At 57.3% G+C, this 16,636-nt stretch overlaps 1 pseudogene; it reads left to right on the forward strand.

Annotated features, from left to right (window-relative positions):
• Positions 1 to 13,728: 13,728 nt before the first annotated feature.
• On the forward strand, positions 13,729 to 16,613 carry LOC132387455 (spidroin-1-like; annotated as a pseudogene).
• The last annotated feature ends 23 nt before the right edge of the window (positions 16,614 to 16,636 follow it).

Here is a 16,636-nt window from a genome sequence, read left to right on the forward strand (position 1 = left end):
GTGCAGAGGAGATTCCCCAGGTCGCTGCCTGGATTAGAGAGGGTGCAGAGGAGATTCACCAGGGCGCTGCCTGGATTAGAGAGGGTGCAGAGGAGATTCCCCAGGTCGCTGCCTGGATTAGAGAGGGTGCAGAGGAGATTCACCAGGGCGCTGCCTGGATTAGAGAGGGTGCAGAGCAGGTTCACCAGGATGCTGCTTGGATTAGAGAGGGTTCAGAGGAGATTCACCAGGACGCTGCCTGGATTAGAGAGGGTGCAGAGAAGATTTACCAGGACGCTGCCTGGATTAGAGAGTGTGCAGAGGAGATTCACCAGGATGCCGCCTGGATTAGAGAGGGTGCAGAGGAGATTCACCAGGATGCTGCCTGGATTAGACAGGCTGCAGAGGAAATTCACCAGGATGCTGCCTGGACTAGAGAGGGTGCAGAGGAGATTCACCAGGACGCTGCCTGGATTAGAGAGGGTGCAGCGGAGATTCACCAGGATGCCCCCTGGATTAGAGAGGGTGCAGAGGAGATTCACCAGGACGCTGCCTGGATTTGAGAGGGTGCAGAGGAGATTTACCAGGATGCTGTCTGGATTAGAGAGGGTGCAGAGGCGATTCACCAGGATGCTGTCTGGATTAGAGAGGGTGCAGAGGAGATTCACCAGGATGCTGCCTGGATGAGAGAGGGTGCAGAGGAGATTCACCAGGACGCTGCCTGGATTAGAGAGGGTGCAGAGGAGATTCACCAGGATGCTGCCTGGATTAGAGAGGGTGCAGAGGAGATTCTCCAGGACGCTGTCTGGATTAGAGAGGGTGCAGAGGAGATTCACCAGGACGCTGCTTGGATTAGAGAGGGTGCAGAGGAGATTCACCAGGATGCCGCCTGTATTAGAGAGGGTGTAGAGGAGATTCACCAGGATGCCCCCTGGATTAGAGAGGGTGCAGAGGGAGATTCACCAGGACGCTGTCTGGATTAGAGAGGGTGCAGAGGAGATTCACCAGGATGCTGCCTGGATTAGAGAGGGTGCAGAGGCGATTCACCAGGATGCCCCCTGGATTAGAGAGGGTGCAGAGGAGATTCACCAGGATGCCGCCTGGATTAGAGAGGGTGCAGAGGAGATTCACCAGGATGCCGCCTGGATTAGAGAGGGTGCAGAGGAGATTCACCAGGACGCTGCCTGGATTAGAGAGGGTGCAGAGGAGATTCACCAGGATGCTGTCTGGATTAGAGAGGGTGCAGAGGAGATTCACCAGGATGCTGCCTGGATTAGAGAGGGTGCAGAGGAGATTCACCAGGATGCTGCCTGGATTAGAGAGGGTGCACAGGTGATTCACCAGGATGCTGCCTGGATTAGAGAGGGTGCAGAGGAGATTCACCAGGACGCCGTCTGGATTAGAGAGGGTGCAGAGGAGATTCACCAGGACGCCGTCTGGATTAGAGAGGGTGCAGAGGGAGATTCACCAGGATGCTGCCTGGATTAGAGAGGGTGCAGAGGAGATTCCCCAGGTCGCTGCCAGGATTAGAGAGGGTGCAGAGCAGGTTCACCAGGATGCTGCCTGGATTAGAGAGGGTGCAGAGGAGATTCACCAGGACGCTGCCTGGATTAGAGAGGGTGCAGAGGAGATTCACCAGGACGCTGCCTGGATTAGAGAGGGTGCAGAGGCGATTCACCAGGATGCTGCCTGGATTAGAGAGGGTGCAGAGCAGGTTCACCAGGATGCTGCCTGGATTAGAGAGGGTGCAGAGGAGATTCACCAGGACGCTGCCTGGATTAGAGAGGGTGCAGAGGAGATTCACCAGGACGCTGCCTGGATTAGAGAGGGTGCAGAGGAGATTCACCAGGATGCTGCCTGGATTAGAGAGGGTGCAGAGGAGATTCACCAGGATGCTGCCTGGATTAGAGAGGGTGCAGAGGAGATTCACCAGGATGCTGCCTGGATTAGAGAGGGTGCAGAGGAGATTCACCAGGATGCTGCCTGGATTAGAGAGGGTGCAGAGGAGATTCACCAGGACGCTGCCTGGACTAGAGAGGGTGCAGAGGAGATTCACCAAGACGCTGCCTGGATTAGAGAGGGTGCAGAGGAGATTCACCAGGATGCTGTCTGGATTAGAGAGGGTGCAGAGGAGTTTTACCAGGATGCTGCCTGGATTAGAGAGGGGGCAGAGGAGATTCACCAGGATGCTGCCTGGATTAGAGAGTGTGCAGAGGAGATTCACTAGGATGCTGCCTGGATTAGAGAGGGTGCACAGGTGATTCACCAGGATGCTGCCTGGATTAGAGAGGGTGCAGAGGAGATTCACCAGGACGCTGTCTAGATTAGAGAGCGTGCAGAGGAGATTCACCAGGACGCTGCCTGGATTAGAGAGGGTGCAGAGGAGATTCACCAGGACGCTGCCTGGATTAGACAGGGTGCAGAGGAGATTCACCAGAACGCTGCCTGGATTAGAGAGGGTGCAGAGGAGTTTCACCAGGATGCTGTCTGGATTAGAGAGGGTGCAGAGGAGTTTTACCAGGATGCTGCCTGGATTAGAGAGGGTGCAGAGGAGATTCACCAGGATGCTGCCTGGATTAGAGAGGGTGCAGAGGAGATTCACCAGGATGCTGTCTGGATTAGAGAGGGTGCAGAGGAGATTCACCAGAACGCTGCCTGGATTAGAGAGGGTGCAGAGGAGATTCACCAGGATGCTGTCTGGATTAGAGAGGGTGCAGAGGAGTTTTACCAGGATGCTGCCTGGATTAGAGAGGGTGCAGAGGAGATTCACCAGGATGCTGCCTGGATTAGAGAGGGTGCAGAGGAGATTCACCAGGACGCTGCCTGGATTAGAGAGGGTGCAGAGGAGATTCACCAGGATGCTGTCTGGATTCGAGAGGGTGCAGAGGAGATTCACCAGGGCGCTGGCTGGATTAGAGAGGGTGCAGAGGAGATTTACCAGGATGCTGCCTGGATTAGAGAGGGTGCAGAGGAGATTCACCAGGATGCTGCCTGGATTAGAGAGGGTGCAGAGGAGATTCACCAGGACGCTGCCTGGATTAGAGAGGGTGCAGAGGAGATTCACCAGGATGCTGCCTGGATTAGAGAGGGTGCAGAGGAGATTCACAAGGATGCTGCCTGGATTAGAGAGGGTGCAGAGGAGATTCACCAGGACGCTGCCTGGACTAGAGAGGGTGCAGAGGAGATTCACCAGGACGCTGCCTGGATTAGAGAGGGTGCAGAGGAGATTCACCAGGACGCTGCCTGGATTAGAGAGGGTTCAGAGGAGTTTTACCAGGATGCTGCCTGGATTAGAGAGGGGGCAGAGGAGATTCACCAGGATGCTGCCTGGATTAGAGAGGGTGCAGAGGAGATTCACCAGGATGCTGCCTGGATTAGAGAGGGTGCACAGGTGATTCACCAGGATGCTGCCTGGATTAGAGAGGGTGCAGAGGAGATTCACCAGGACGCTGTCTAGATTAGAGAGGGTGCAGAGCAGATTCACCAGGACGCTGCCTGGATTAGAGAGGGTGCAGAGGAGATTCACCAGGACGCTGCCTGGATTAGAGAGGGTGCAGAGGAGATTCACCAGAACGCTGCCTGGATTAGAGAGGGTGCAGAGGAGATTCACCAGGATGCTGTCTGGATTAGAGAGGGTGCAGAGGAGTTTTACCAGGATGCTGCCTGGATTAGAGAGGGTGCAGAGGAGATTCACCAGGATGCTGCCTGGATTAGAGAGGGTGCAGAGGAGATTCACCAGGACGCTGCCTGGATTAGAGAGGGTGCAGAGGAGATTCACCAGGATGCTGTCTGGATTAGAGAGGGTGCAGAGGAGATTCACCAGGACGCTGTCTGGATTAGAGAGGGTGCAGAGGAGATTCACCAGGACGCTGCCTGGATTAGAGAGGGTGCAGAGGAGATTCACCAGGATGCTGTCTGGATTAGAGAGGGTGCAGAAGAGATTCACCAGGATGCCGCCTGGATTAGTGAGGGTGCAGAGGAGATTCACCAGGACGCTGCCTGGATTAGAGAGGGAGCAGAGGAGATTCACCAGGACGCTGCCTGGATTAGAGAGGGTGCAGAGGAGATTCATCAGGACGCTGCCTGGACTAGAGAGGGTGCAGAGGAGATTCACCAGGACGCTGCCTGGATTAGAGAGGGTGCAGCAGAGATTCACCAGGACGCTGCCTGGATTAGAGAGGGTGCAGGGGAGATTCACCAGGATACTGCCCGGATTAGAGAGGGTGCAGAGGAGCTTCACCAGGATGTTGCTTGGATTAGAGAGGGTTCATAGGAGATTCACCAGGACGCTGCCTGGATTAGAGAGGGTGCAGAGAAGATTTACCAGGACGCTGCCTGGATTAGAGAGTGTGCAGAGGAGATTCACCAGGATGCCGCCTGGATTAGAGAGGGTGCAGAGGAGATTCACCAGGATGCTGCCTGGATTAGACAGGCTGCAGAGGAAATTCACCAGGATGCTGCCTGGACTAGAGAGGGTGCAGAGGAGATTCACCAGGACGCTGCCTGGATTAGAGAGGGTGCAGCGGAGATTCACCAGGATGCCCCCTGGATTAGAGAGGGTGCAGAGGAGATTCACCAGGACGCTGCCTGGATTTGAGAGGGTGCAGAGGAGATTTACCAGGATGCTGTCTGGATTAGAGAGGGTGCAGAGGCGATTCACCAGGATGCTGTCTGGATTAGAGAGGGTGCAGAGGAGATTCACCAGGATGCTGCCTGGATGAGAGAGGGTGCAGAGGAGATTCACCAGGACGCTGCCTGGATTAGAGAGGGTGCAGAGGAGATTCACCAGGATGCTGCCTGGATTAGAGAGGGTGCAGAGGAGATTCTCCAGGACGCTGTCTGGATTAGAGAGGGTGCAGAGGAGATTCACCAGGATGCTGTCTGGATTAGAGAGGGTGCAGAGGAGATTCACCAGGTCGCTGTCTGGATTAGAGAGGGTGCAGAGGAGATTCACCAGGGCCCTGCCTGGATTAGAGAGGGTGCAGAGGAGATTCACCAGGATGCTGTCTGGATTAGAGAGGGTGCAGAGGAGATTCACCAGGACGCTGCTTGGATTAGAGAGGGTGCAGAGGAGATTCACCAGGATGCCGCCTGGATTTGAGAGGGTGTAGAGGAGATTCACCAGGATGCCCCCTGGATTAGAGAGGGTGCAGAGGGAGATTCACCAGGACGCTGTCTGGATTAGCGAGGGTGCAGAGGAGATTCACCAGGATGCTGCCTGGATTAGAGAGGGTGCAGAGGCGATTCACCAGGATGCCCCCTGGATTGGAAAGGGTGCAGAGGAGATTCACCAGGATGCCCCCTTCATTAGTGAGGGCGCAGAGGAGATTCACCAGGATGCCCCCTGGATTAGAGAGGGTGCAGAGGAGATTCACCAGGACGCTGCCTGGATTTGAGAGGGTGCAGAGGAGATTTACCAGGATGCTGTCTGGATTAGAGAGGGTGCAGAGGCGATTCACCAGGATGCTGTCTGGATTAGAGAGGGTGCAGAGGAGATTCACCAGGACGCTGCCTGGATGAGAGAGGGTGCAGAGGAGATTCACCAGGATGCTGCCTGGATTAGAGAGGGTGCAGAGGAGATTCACCAGGACGCTGCCTGGATTAGAGAGGGTGCAGAGGATATTCACCAGGACGCTGCTTGGATTAGAGAGGGTGCAGAGGAGATTCACCAGGATGCCGCCTGTATTAGAGAGGGTGTAGAGGAGATTCACCAGGATGCCCCCTGGATTAGAGAGGGTGCAGAGGGAGATTCACCAGGACGCTGTCTGGATTAGAGAGGGTGCAGAGGAGATTCACCAGGATGCTGCCTGGATTAGAGAGGGTGCAGAGGCGATTCACCAGGATGCCCCCTTCATTAGAGGGGGCGCAGAGGAGATTCAGCAGGATGCCCCCTGGATTAGAGAGGGTGCCGAGGAGATTCACCAGGACGCTGCCTGGATTTGAGAGGGTGCAGAGGAGATTTACCAGGATGCTGTCTGGATTAGAGAGGGTGCAGAGGCGATTCACCAGGATGCTGTCTGGATTAGTGAGGGTGCAGAGGGGATTCACCAGGATGCTGCCTGGATTAGAGAGGGTGCAGAGGAGATTCACCAGGATGCTGCCTGGATGAGAGAGGGTGCAGAGGAGATTCACCAGGATGCTGCCTGGATTAGAGAGGGTGCAGAGGAGATTCACCAGGATGCTGCCTGGTTTAGAGAGGGTGCAGAGGAGATTCACCAGGATGCTGCCTGGTTTAGAGAGGGTGCAGAGGAGATTCACCAGGATGCTGCCTGGATTAGAAAGGGTGCATAGGAGATTCACCAGGGTGCTGCCTGGTTTAGTGAGGGTGCAGAGGAGATTCACCAGGATGCTGCCTGGTTTAGTGAGGGTGCAGAGGAGATTCACCAGGATGCTGCCTGGATTAGAGAGGGTGCAGAGGAGATTCACCAGGATGCTGCCTGGATTAGAGAGGGTGCATAGGAGATTCACCAGGATGCTGCCTGGATTAGAGAGGGTGCAGAGGAGATTCACCAGGACGCTGCCTGGATTAGAGAGGGTGCAGAGGAGATTCACCAGGACGCTGCTTGGATTAGAGAGGGTGCAGAGGAGATTCACCAGGATGCCGCCTGTATTAGAGAGGGTGTAGAGGAGATTCACCAGGATGCCCCCTGGATTAGAGAGGGTGCAGAGGGAGATTCACCAGGACGCTGTCTGGATTAGAGAGGGTGCAGAGGAGTTTTACCAGGATGCTGCCTGGATTAGAGAGGGTGCAGAGGAGATTCACCAGGATGCTGCCTGGATTAGAGAGGGTGCAGAGGAGATTCACCAGGACGCTGCCTGGATTAGTGAGGGTGCAGAGGAGATTCACCAGGATGCTGTCTGGATTTGAGAGGGTGCAGAGGAGATTCACCCGGACGCTGCCTGGATTAGAGAGGGAGCAGAGGAGATTCACCAGGACGCTGCCTGGATTAGAGAGGGTGCAGAGGAGATTCACCAGGACGCTGCCTGGACTAGAGAGGGTGCAGAGGAGATTCACCAGGACGCTGCCTGGATTAGAGAGGGTGCAGCGGAGATTCACCAGGACGCTGCCTGGATTAGAGAGGGTGCAGGGGAGATTCACCAGGATACTGCCCGGATTAGAGAGGGTGCAGAGGAGCTTCACCAGGATGTTGCTTGGATTAGAGAGGGTGCAGAGGAGATTCACCAGGACGCTGCCTGGATTAGAGAGGGTGCAGAGAAGATTCACCAGGACGCTGCCTGGATTAGAGAGGGTGCAGAGGAGATTCACCAGGATGCTGCCTGGATTAGACAGGGTGCAGAGGAAATTCACCAGGATGCTGTCTGGATTAGAGAGGGTGCAGAGGAGATTCACCAGGATGCTGTCTGGATTAGAGAGGGTGCAGAGGAGATTCACCAGGAACCTGTCTGGATTAGAGAGGGTGCAGAGGAGATTCACCAGGTCGCTGTCTGGATTAGAGAGGGTGCAGAGGAGATTCACCAGGGCCCTGCCTGGATTAGAGAGGGTGCAGAGGAGATTCACCAGGATGCTGTCAGGATTAGAGAGGGTGCAGAGGAGATTCACCAGGACGCTGCTTGGATTAGAGAGGGTGCAGAGGAGATTCACCAGGATGCCGCCTGGATTAGAGAGGGTGTAGAGGAGATTCACCAGGATGGCCCCTGGATTAGAGAGGGTGCAGAGGGAGATTCACCAGGACGCTGTCTGGATTAGAGAGGGTGCAGAGGAGATTCACCAGGATGCTGCCTGGATTAGAGAGGGTGCAGAGGCGATTCACCAGGATGCCCACTTCATTAGAGGGGGCGCAGAGGAGATTCACCAGGATGCCCCCTGGATTAGAGAGGGTGCAGAGGAGATTCACCAGGACGCTGCCTGGATTTGAGAGGGTGCAGAGGAGATTTACCAGGATGCTGTCTGGATTAGAGAGGGTGCAGAGGCGATTCACCAGGATGCTGTCTGGATTAGAGAGGGTGCAGAGGGGATTCACCAGGATGCTGCCTGGATTAGAGAGGGTGCAGAGGAGATTCACCAGGATGCTGCCTGGATGAGAGAGGGTGCAGAGGAGATTCACCAGGATGCTGCCTGGATTAGAGAGGGTGCAGAGGAGATTCACCAGGATGCTGCCTGGTTTAGTGAGGGTGCAGAGGAGATTCACCAGGATGCTGCCTGGATTAGAGAGGGTGCAGAGGCGATTCACCAGGATGCCCCCTGAATTAGAGAGGGTGCAGAGGAGATTCACCAGGATGCCCCCTTCATTAGAGAGGGCGCAGAGGAACTTCACCAGGATGCCCCCTGGATTAGAGAGGGTGCAGAGGAGATTCACCAGGACGCTGCCTGGATTTGAGAGGGTGCAGAGGAGATTTACCAGGATGCTGTCTGGATTAGAGAGGGTGCAGAGGCGATTCAGCAGGATGCTGCCTGGATTAGAGAGGGTGCAGAGGAGATTCACCAGGATGCTGCCTGGATGAGAGAGGGTGCAGAGGAGATTCACCAGGATGCTGCCTGGATTAGAGAGGGTGCAGAGGAGATTCACCAGGATGCTGCCTGGTTTAGAGAGGGTGCAGAGGAGATTCACCAGGATGCTGCCTGGTTTAGAGAGGGTGCAGAGGAGATTCACCAGGATGCTGCCTGGATGAGAGAGGGTGCAGAGGAGATTCACCAGGACGCTGCCTGGATTAGAGAGGGTGCAGAGGAGATTCACCAGGATGCTGCCTGGATTAGAGAGGGTGCAGAGGAGATTCACCAGGACGCTGCCTGGATTAGAGAGGGTGCAGAGGATATTCACCAGGACGCTGCTTGGATTAGAGAGGGTGCAGAGGAGATTCACCAGGATGCCGCCTGTATTAGAGAGGGTGTAGAGGAGATTCACCAGGATGCCCCCTGGATTAGAGAGGGTGCAGAGGGAGATTCACCAGGACGCTGTCTGGATTAGAGAGGGTGCAGAGGAGATTCTCCAGGATGCTGCCTGGATTAGAGAGGGTGCAGAGGCGATTCACCAGGATGCCCCCTTCATTAGAGGGGGCGCAGAGGAGATTCACCAGGATGCCCCCTGGATTAGAGAGGGTGCAGAGGAGATTCACCAGGACGCTGCCTGGATTTGAGAGGGTGCAGAGGAGATTTACCAGGATGCTGTCTGGATTAGAGAGGGTGCAGAGGCGATTCACCAGGATGCTGTCTGGATTAGAGAGGGTGCAGAGGGGATTCACCAGGATGCTGCCTGGATTAGAGAGGGTGCAGAGGAGATTCACCAGGATGCTGCCTGGATGAGAGAGGGTGCAGAGGAGATTCACCAGGATGCTGCCTGGATTAGAGAGGGTGCAGAGGAGATTCACCAGGATGCTGCCTGGTTTAGAGAGGGTGCAGAGGAGATTCACCAGGATGCTGCCTGGTTTAGAGAGGGTGCAGAGGAGATTCACCAGGATGCTGCCTGGATTAGAGAGGGTGCATAGGAGATTCACCAGGATGCTGCCTGGTTTAGTGAGGGTGCAGAGGAGATTCACCAGGATGCTGCCTGGTTTAGTGAGGGTGCAGAGCAGATTCACCAGGATGCTGCCTGGATTAGAGAGGGTGCAGAGGAGATTCACCAGGATGCTGCCTGGATTAGAGAGGGTGCAGAGGAGATTCACCAGGATGCTGCCTGGATTAGAGAGGGTGCAGAGGAGATTCACCAGGACGCTGCCTGGATTAGAGAGGGTGCAGAGGAGATTCACCAGGACGCTGCTTGGATTAGAGAGGGTGCAGAGGAGATTCACCAGGATGTCGCCTGTATTAGAGAGGGTGTAGAGGAGATTCACCAGGATGCCCCCTGGATTAGAGAGGGTGCAGAGGGAGATTCACCAGGACGCTGTCTGGATTAGAGAGGGTGCAGAGGAGATTCACCAGGATGCTGCCTGGATTAGAGAGGGTGCAGAGGCGATTCACCAGGATGCCCCCTGGATTAGAGAGGGTGCAGAGGAGATTCACCAGGATGCCCCCTTCATTAGAGAGGGCGCAGAGGAACTTCACCAGGATGCCCCCTGGATTAGAGAGGGTGCAGAGGAGATTCACCAGGACGCTGCCTGGATTTGAGAGGGTGCAGAGGAGATTTACCAGGATGCTGCCTGGATTAGAGAGGGTGCAGAGGCGATTCAGCAGGATGCTGCCTGGATTAGAGAGGGTGCAGAGGAGATTCACCAGGATGCTGCCTGGATGAGAGAGGGTGCAGAGGAGATTCACCAGGATGCTGCCTGGATTAGAGAGGGTGCAGAGGAGATTCACCAGGATGCTGCCTGGTTTAGAGAGGGTGCAGAGGAGATTCACCAGGATGCTGCCTGGTTTAGAGAGGGTGCAGTGGAGATTCACCAGGATGCTGCCTGGATTAGAGAGGGTGCATAGGAGATTCACCAGGATGCTGCCTGGTTTAGTGAGGGTGCAGAGGAGATTCACCAGGATGCTGCCTGGTTTAGTGAGGGTGCAGAGGAGATTCACCAGAATGCTGCCTGGATTAGAGAGGGTGCAGAGGAGATTCACCAGGATGCTGCCTGGTTTAGTGAGGGTGCAGGGGAGATTCACCAGGATGCTGCCTGGATTAGAGAGGGTGCAGAGGAGATTCACCAGGATGCTGCCTGGATTAGAGAGGGTGCATAGGAGATTCACCAGGATGCTGCCTGGTTTAGTGAGGGTGCAGAGGAGATTCACCAGGATGCTGCCTGGTTTAGTGAGGGTGCAGAGGAGATTCACCAGGATGCTGCCTGGATTAGAGAGGGTGCAGAGGAGATTCACCAGGATGCTGCCTGGATTAGAGAGGGTGCAGAGGAGATTCACCAGGATGCTGCCTGGATTAGAGAGGGTGCAGAGGAGATTCACCAGGACGCTGCCTGGATTAGAGAGGGTGCAGAGGAGATTCACCAGGACGCTGCTTGAATTAGAGAGGGTGCAGAGGAGATTCACCAGGATGTCGCCTGTATTAGAGAGGGTGTAGAGGAGATTCACCAGGATGCCCCCTGGATTAGAGAGGGTGCAGAGGGAGATTCACCAGGACGCTGTCTGGATTAGAGAGGGTGCAGAGGAGATTCACCAGGATGCTGCCTGGATTAGAGAGGGTGCAGAGGCGATTCACCAGGATGCCCCCTGGATTAGAGAGGGTGCAGAGGAGATTCACCAGGATGCCCCCTTCATTAGAGAGGGCGCAGAGGAACTTCACCAGGATGCCCCCTGGATTAGAGAGGGTGCAGAGGAGATTCACCAGGACGCTGCCTGGATTTGAAAGGGTGCAGAGGAGATTTACCAGGATGCTGCCTGGATTAGAGAGGGTGCAGAGGCGATTCAGCAGGATGCTGCCTGGATTAGAGAGGGTGCAGAGGAGATTCACCAGGATGCTGCCTGGATGAGAGAGGGTGCAGAGGAGATTCACCAGGATGCTGCCTGGATTAGAGAGGGTGCAGAGGAGATTCACCAGGATGCTGCCTGGTTTAGAGAGGGTGCAGAGGAGATTCACCAGGATGCTGCCTGGTTTAGAGAGGGTGCAGTGGAGATTCACCAGGATGCTGCCTGGATTAGAGAGGGTGCATAGGAGATTCACCAGGATGCTGCCTGGTTTAGTGAGGGTGCAGAGGAGATTCACCAGGATGCTGCCTGGTTTAGTGAGGGTGCAGAGGAGATTCACCAGAATGCTGCCTGGATTAGAGAGGGTGCAGAGGAGATTCACCAGGATGCTGCCTGGTTTAGTGAGGGTGCAGGGGAGATTCACCAGGATGCTGCCTGGATTAGAGAGGGTGCAGAGGAGATTCACCAGGATGCTGCCTGGATTAGAGAGGGTGCATAGGAGATTCACCAGGATGCTGCCTGGTTTAGTGAGGGTGCAGAGGAGATTCACCAGGATGCTGCCTGGTTTAGTGAGGGTGCAGAGGAGATTCACCAGGATGCTGCCTGGATTAGAGAGGGTGCAGAGGAGATTCACCAGGATGCTGCCTGGATTAGACCGCGTCTTACGAGGAAAGGCTGAGCGTGCGAGGGATGACTGATGACGTGATAAAGTTGGAGCCTCAGCGGGCAAGAGGAACCAATAGAGTGGGCGGTTAGGGGCAGTGGGCAACACGAGGGGTACTTTTTAGAGAATGATATGTTCCTGGTGTACCAGGTGACACTTAAAGAGACTTTTAGATAGACACATGGATCTAGCAAAAATGGAGGGATACGTGGGAGGGAAGGGTTAGATTGATCAAGGTTAATGTAGGTCTGGACTGCATGTTGAAGCCCTCTGTTGGTAGGGACCCACCGTGAATGTTGCGTCCCAGCGGTCTTACCTGTGGATTCGCAAGCCAGGGCAGTGCGCTACGGAGACTGACTCCCCCTCTCCCCGCATCAGATGGACCCAAAGGACCGGGGGGGACCGGTACAGTCTGGTTCCCGCGTTGAACTCAGCGTCGGACTGCCTCAGGGGTCTCCAGCTCCGGATTTTCCCCCTCGGGTCTCACTCCCGAAGCCTCCCCCTGGAGTGGGTATAACCTGAGGTTTGAGGTCAGGGAGCTCTCTCACCTGCCAACCGCGGCTGATGAGGCCCATCTGCCCCTTTGCCCCTTCCCGTCAGTAGAAACGGTTCCGCCGGGCTTTGTAGCTCGGCCACACGCGAAGGCCGGGAGCTGCACTTCGTTGTCAGAGGCGATTTGAGTTGTACGCCCTATGGGAGCTTATCCCCGCCCCTCCCTGGCTATAACAACCCCAAGGAACCATTCTCTGTAAACTCTGGAGGCTGCTGTCGGTGAAAATCCCAGACCAGCAGTTTCTGAGATACTCAAACAACCCCATCTGGCGCCAACAATCATTACACAGTCAAAGTCACTCAGATCACATTTCTCCCCCGCTCTGATGTTTGGCCTGAACACCGACTGAACCTCTTGACCGTGCCGGCGTGCTTTGATGCACCGGGTTGCTGCCGCGCGATTGGCTGGTTAGATATTTGCATTAACGAGCCAGGGTCCGGGGGTACCTAATAAAGTGGCCGCTGAGGGTGGGTCAGCACCACGGCACGGGCCGAGGGGGCTGTTTCACGTTCTACGGAAAGCTGGAAAATCTTGGGAGCAGGGGGTCGCCGCCTCCCAACCCGCCCCGCGTCAGAAATCTCGTACCCCTTCTTCTGCCACCACGCAACAGTGACACACAACAGACTTCCATGTTGGCAGGGTTTTATTTGGATTAGAAAAAAAAAGTCTGTAATACTTTATATACCGAAGCAAATGACACAGAACAGAGAGCCCAGGCGGAGGAACAAGCCCCCCACTCTCCGCACACGTAACAGGCCTGCTGTTAATTACTCAACGGAGCCACGGACCAAAAGCACAGAGACAGCTACGCCGGAGACGGATTTACACCCTCCCGCGGAACCGCCGGGAGAAGGGAAGCACGCTTAGTGGAAATTGTACAAACTCGGAAGTCAATAAATACCCGAGGAAGCATCCGGACTGCGGGGAATCGCCAAAGAGCTCTCTCGGACGTCTGGCACGGGCAGGATGGGCCGAGTGGCCTTCTGGGTGGGACAGGACGCGCTTTCAAGTCATTCTGACCGTGGCAGGAGTTTCCCGGTCCTCGGGACGGTCTGTAATTCCCCATGTGATCCCGGCTGCGACGTGGGGAAGGAAGACTGAAGAGGGAAGACTGAAGAGTGAAGACTGGAGACTTCCCCCACCCCCCACCCAAAACCACTCCAAAGAGTTAAACATCATCCATCGGGGCAATTCTTCCCCCCTTCTACCGAGCTCCCTGCCCCCACCCTGCTCTCGTCACCTATGAAGGTTAGCATTATATCAAAATGTCAACCTTATTTCGATTTTTGTTAATTAATTTGAGGTGGTATCACTCGGCGGACGATGTCCCGCCCCCTCGGAACGTCGTTCCGTTTGGCAGCTGGTTAAAAATAAACTTGGAGAATCAGTTCTGTGGGTGTTCACGCCTGTAGCACCCTCCCCCACGGAACCGACTCTCACGGGACGGGTGGCGGTGGCAGAACTCCCCCGAGGAAGGGCGAAACGCGCCGTCGCTCGCTCCCCCCCGGTGGCACCGCGCCACACGGCCGCCAGTGGCTCGTCGAGACGGGGTTGGGGGAGGCTGGCGGTGCCGTCTGGACTTTAGCCACCCGGCTAAAAGTGACCCCGACCCAGACCGCAACGGTGGAGCGAAGGCGGAGGAAGCCCCCCCCCCTCCACCCGCCCCCAGTCCGTCCTGCACCCCACGCCACGGGACCCCGACCCCGGCCCGTCAAGGACGGCGTGGCGACTGCGTTTCACGCCGAGGGAATGCACCCCGACACCGCGGGTTAAGTCACTGAGCGATTGTCAGGTGGTGGGAGGGAGGGGTACCGTGAGGCGTGGAAGCCCCCTCGGAATATCTTGTTCTGGCTTCTCCCACCCCCGGGTTTTGCCGCTTACGGGGGACACACACACACACACAGTTTCAAAAAACGAGGACAAGACTCACTATTTACAACACAGGGCAAAACATCAGCTTGAACACAAGACTCCGGGTACAATGGGGAGCGGGCGAGGGGGCCGACCGTGGCTCAAAATTTGCTCTCCCTCCCCCACCCTCTCGATATTTGTCCTCCGCCCTCTGGACGGTTGCGCCCACCCCCCGCATACACACGGAGCTCTTCTTTTTAACATTGTAACACAGACGAAGGTCGGCGACCACCCCAGTGTCCTGTCGCGCACGGCGGGGGCGAGCGTTCATCCAGATGTGAACCCCCCCCCCCCGTGAGTTCCCCCTGCACCCCCTCCGACCGGCCGCGCTGAGAAGGGGCAGCCCAGCTTGGACACGGGGTAAAGCTCCCCCTGCACCGGGGGGCCCACGGATCCACGCGTAAAATGGTCGGCAACCCCCTCCGCTCTACGCCGACCCGGTCGGGCCCTCCCCCGCGACAGGGTTAGGGTACCCCAGCGAACTTTGAAGGAACTGGGTCGGCCGGCGGCAGGGGAGAGAGCGCCGGGCGGGCAGAGGGGAGGCCAAGGCGGCACAGTGCGGGTTCAATTCCCGCCGCCAACCGCAGGGCGCTTCTGTGCGCAAGTTCCCACCGGGCGCCCCGGTTCAGCTGGCGAATCTGCTCGAACTGCGGGCGTCCGGAGGCAGGGCGCCTCTCGCAGTATCCTCGAGGGAAGAGGGAGAACGAGACGGGTCGGGCAGCGACGGGAAAACTCACAGATCACAGACACGGACACCACTGACAGGACAACCACACACGAGACACGCACACGCACGGGACGTGGAGATCACCGACACGGACACGCTACCATTGTAAAAGCTGCCCCTCTACTCAGCTCGCCTGCTGCGACCGTCCGTCCAGAAACCAAGGGGGAGGGGTGGGTGGGGAGGGGTTGGGCAGAGGTGGGGGGGAGGGGTTTGGGCAGAGGAGGGTGGGGAGGGGTTGGGCAGAGGTGGGTGGGGAGGGGTTGGGCAGAGGAGGGTGGGAAGGGGTTTGGGCAGAGGAGGGTGGGGAGGGGTTGGGCACAGGTGGGGGAGGGGTTGAGCAGAGGTGTGGGGAGGGGGTTGGGCAGAGGAGGGTGGGGAGGGGTTGGGCAGAGGAGGGTGGGGAGGGGTTGGGCAGAGGTGGGTGGGGAAGGGGTTTGGACAGAGGTGTGGTGGGGTAGGGTTGGGCAGAGGTATGGGGGTAGGGGTTGGGCAGAGGTGGGTGGGGAGGGGTTGGGCAGAGGTGTGGGCAAGGGGGTGGGCAGAGGTGGGGGGAGGGGTTGGGCAGAGGTGTGGGCAGAGGGGTTGGGCAGAGGTGTGGGCAGAGGGGTTGGGCAAAGGTGTGGGGGAGGGGTTGGGCAGAGGTGTGGGGGGAGCGGTTGGGCAGAGGTGGGGGTGAGGGGTTGGGCAGAGGTGTGGGGAGGGGGTTGGGCAGAGGTGTGGGGAGGGGGTTGGGCAGAGATGTGTGGGGGAGGGGTTGGGCAGAGGTGGGTGGGGAGAAGTTGGGCAGAGGTGTGGGGAGGGGGTTGGGCAGAGGTGGGTGGGGAGCGGTTGGGCAGAGGTGTGGGGAGAGGGGTTGGGCAGAGGTGTGGGGAGGGGGTTGGGCAGAGGTGTGGGGAGGGGGTTGGGCAGAGGTGTGGGGAGGGGGTTGGGCAGAGGTGGGTGGGGAGAAGTTGGGCAGAGGTGTGGGGAGGGGGTTGGGCAGAGGTGTGTGGGGGAGGGGTTGGGCAGAGGTGGGTGGGAAGGGCAGAGGTGTGGGGAGGGGGTTGGGCAGAGGTGGGTGGGGAGAAGTTGGGCAGAGGTGTGGGGAGGGGGTTGGGCAGAGGTGGGTGGGGAAGGGGTTGGGCAGAGGTGGGTGGGGAGCGGTTGGGCAGAGGTGTGGGGAGAGGGTTGGGCAGAGGTGTGTGGGGGAGGGGTTGGGCAGAGGTGTGTGGGGGAGGGGTTGGGCAGAGGTGGGTGGGGAGAAGTTGGGCAGAGGTGGGTGGGGAGCGGTTGGGCAGAGGTGGGTGGGGTAGGGGTTGGGCAGAGGTGTGGGGAGGGGGTTGGGCAGAGTTGGGTGGGGAGGGGGGCAGAGGTGGGTGGGGTAGGGGTTGGGCAGAGGTGTGGGGAGAGGTTGGGCAGTGTGGGGAGGGGCAGAGGTGGGTGGTGTAGGGGTTGGGCAGAGGTGGGTGGTGTAGGGGTTGGGCAGAGGTGGGTGGTGTAGGGGTTGGGCAGAGGTGGGTGGGG

Source organism: Hypanus sabinus, unplaced genomic scaffold (genome assembly GCF_030144855.1).
Source record: "Hypanus sabinus isolate sHypSab1 unplaced genomic scaffold, sHypSab1.hap1 scaffold_1875, whole genome shotgun sequence".
NCBI classification, from domain to species: domain Eukaryota; kingdom Metazoa; phylum Chordata; class Chondrichthyes; order Myliobatiformes; family Dasyatidae; genus Hypanus; species Hypanus sabinus.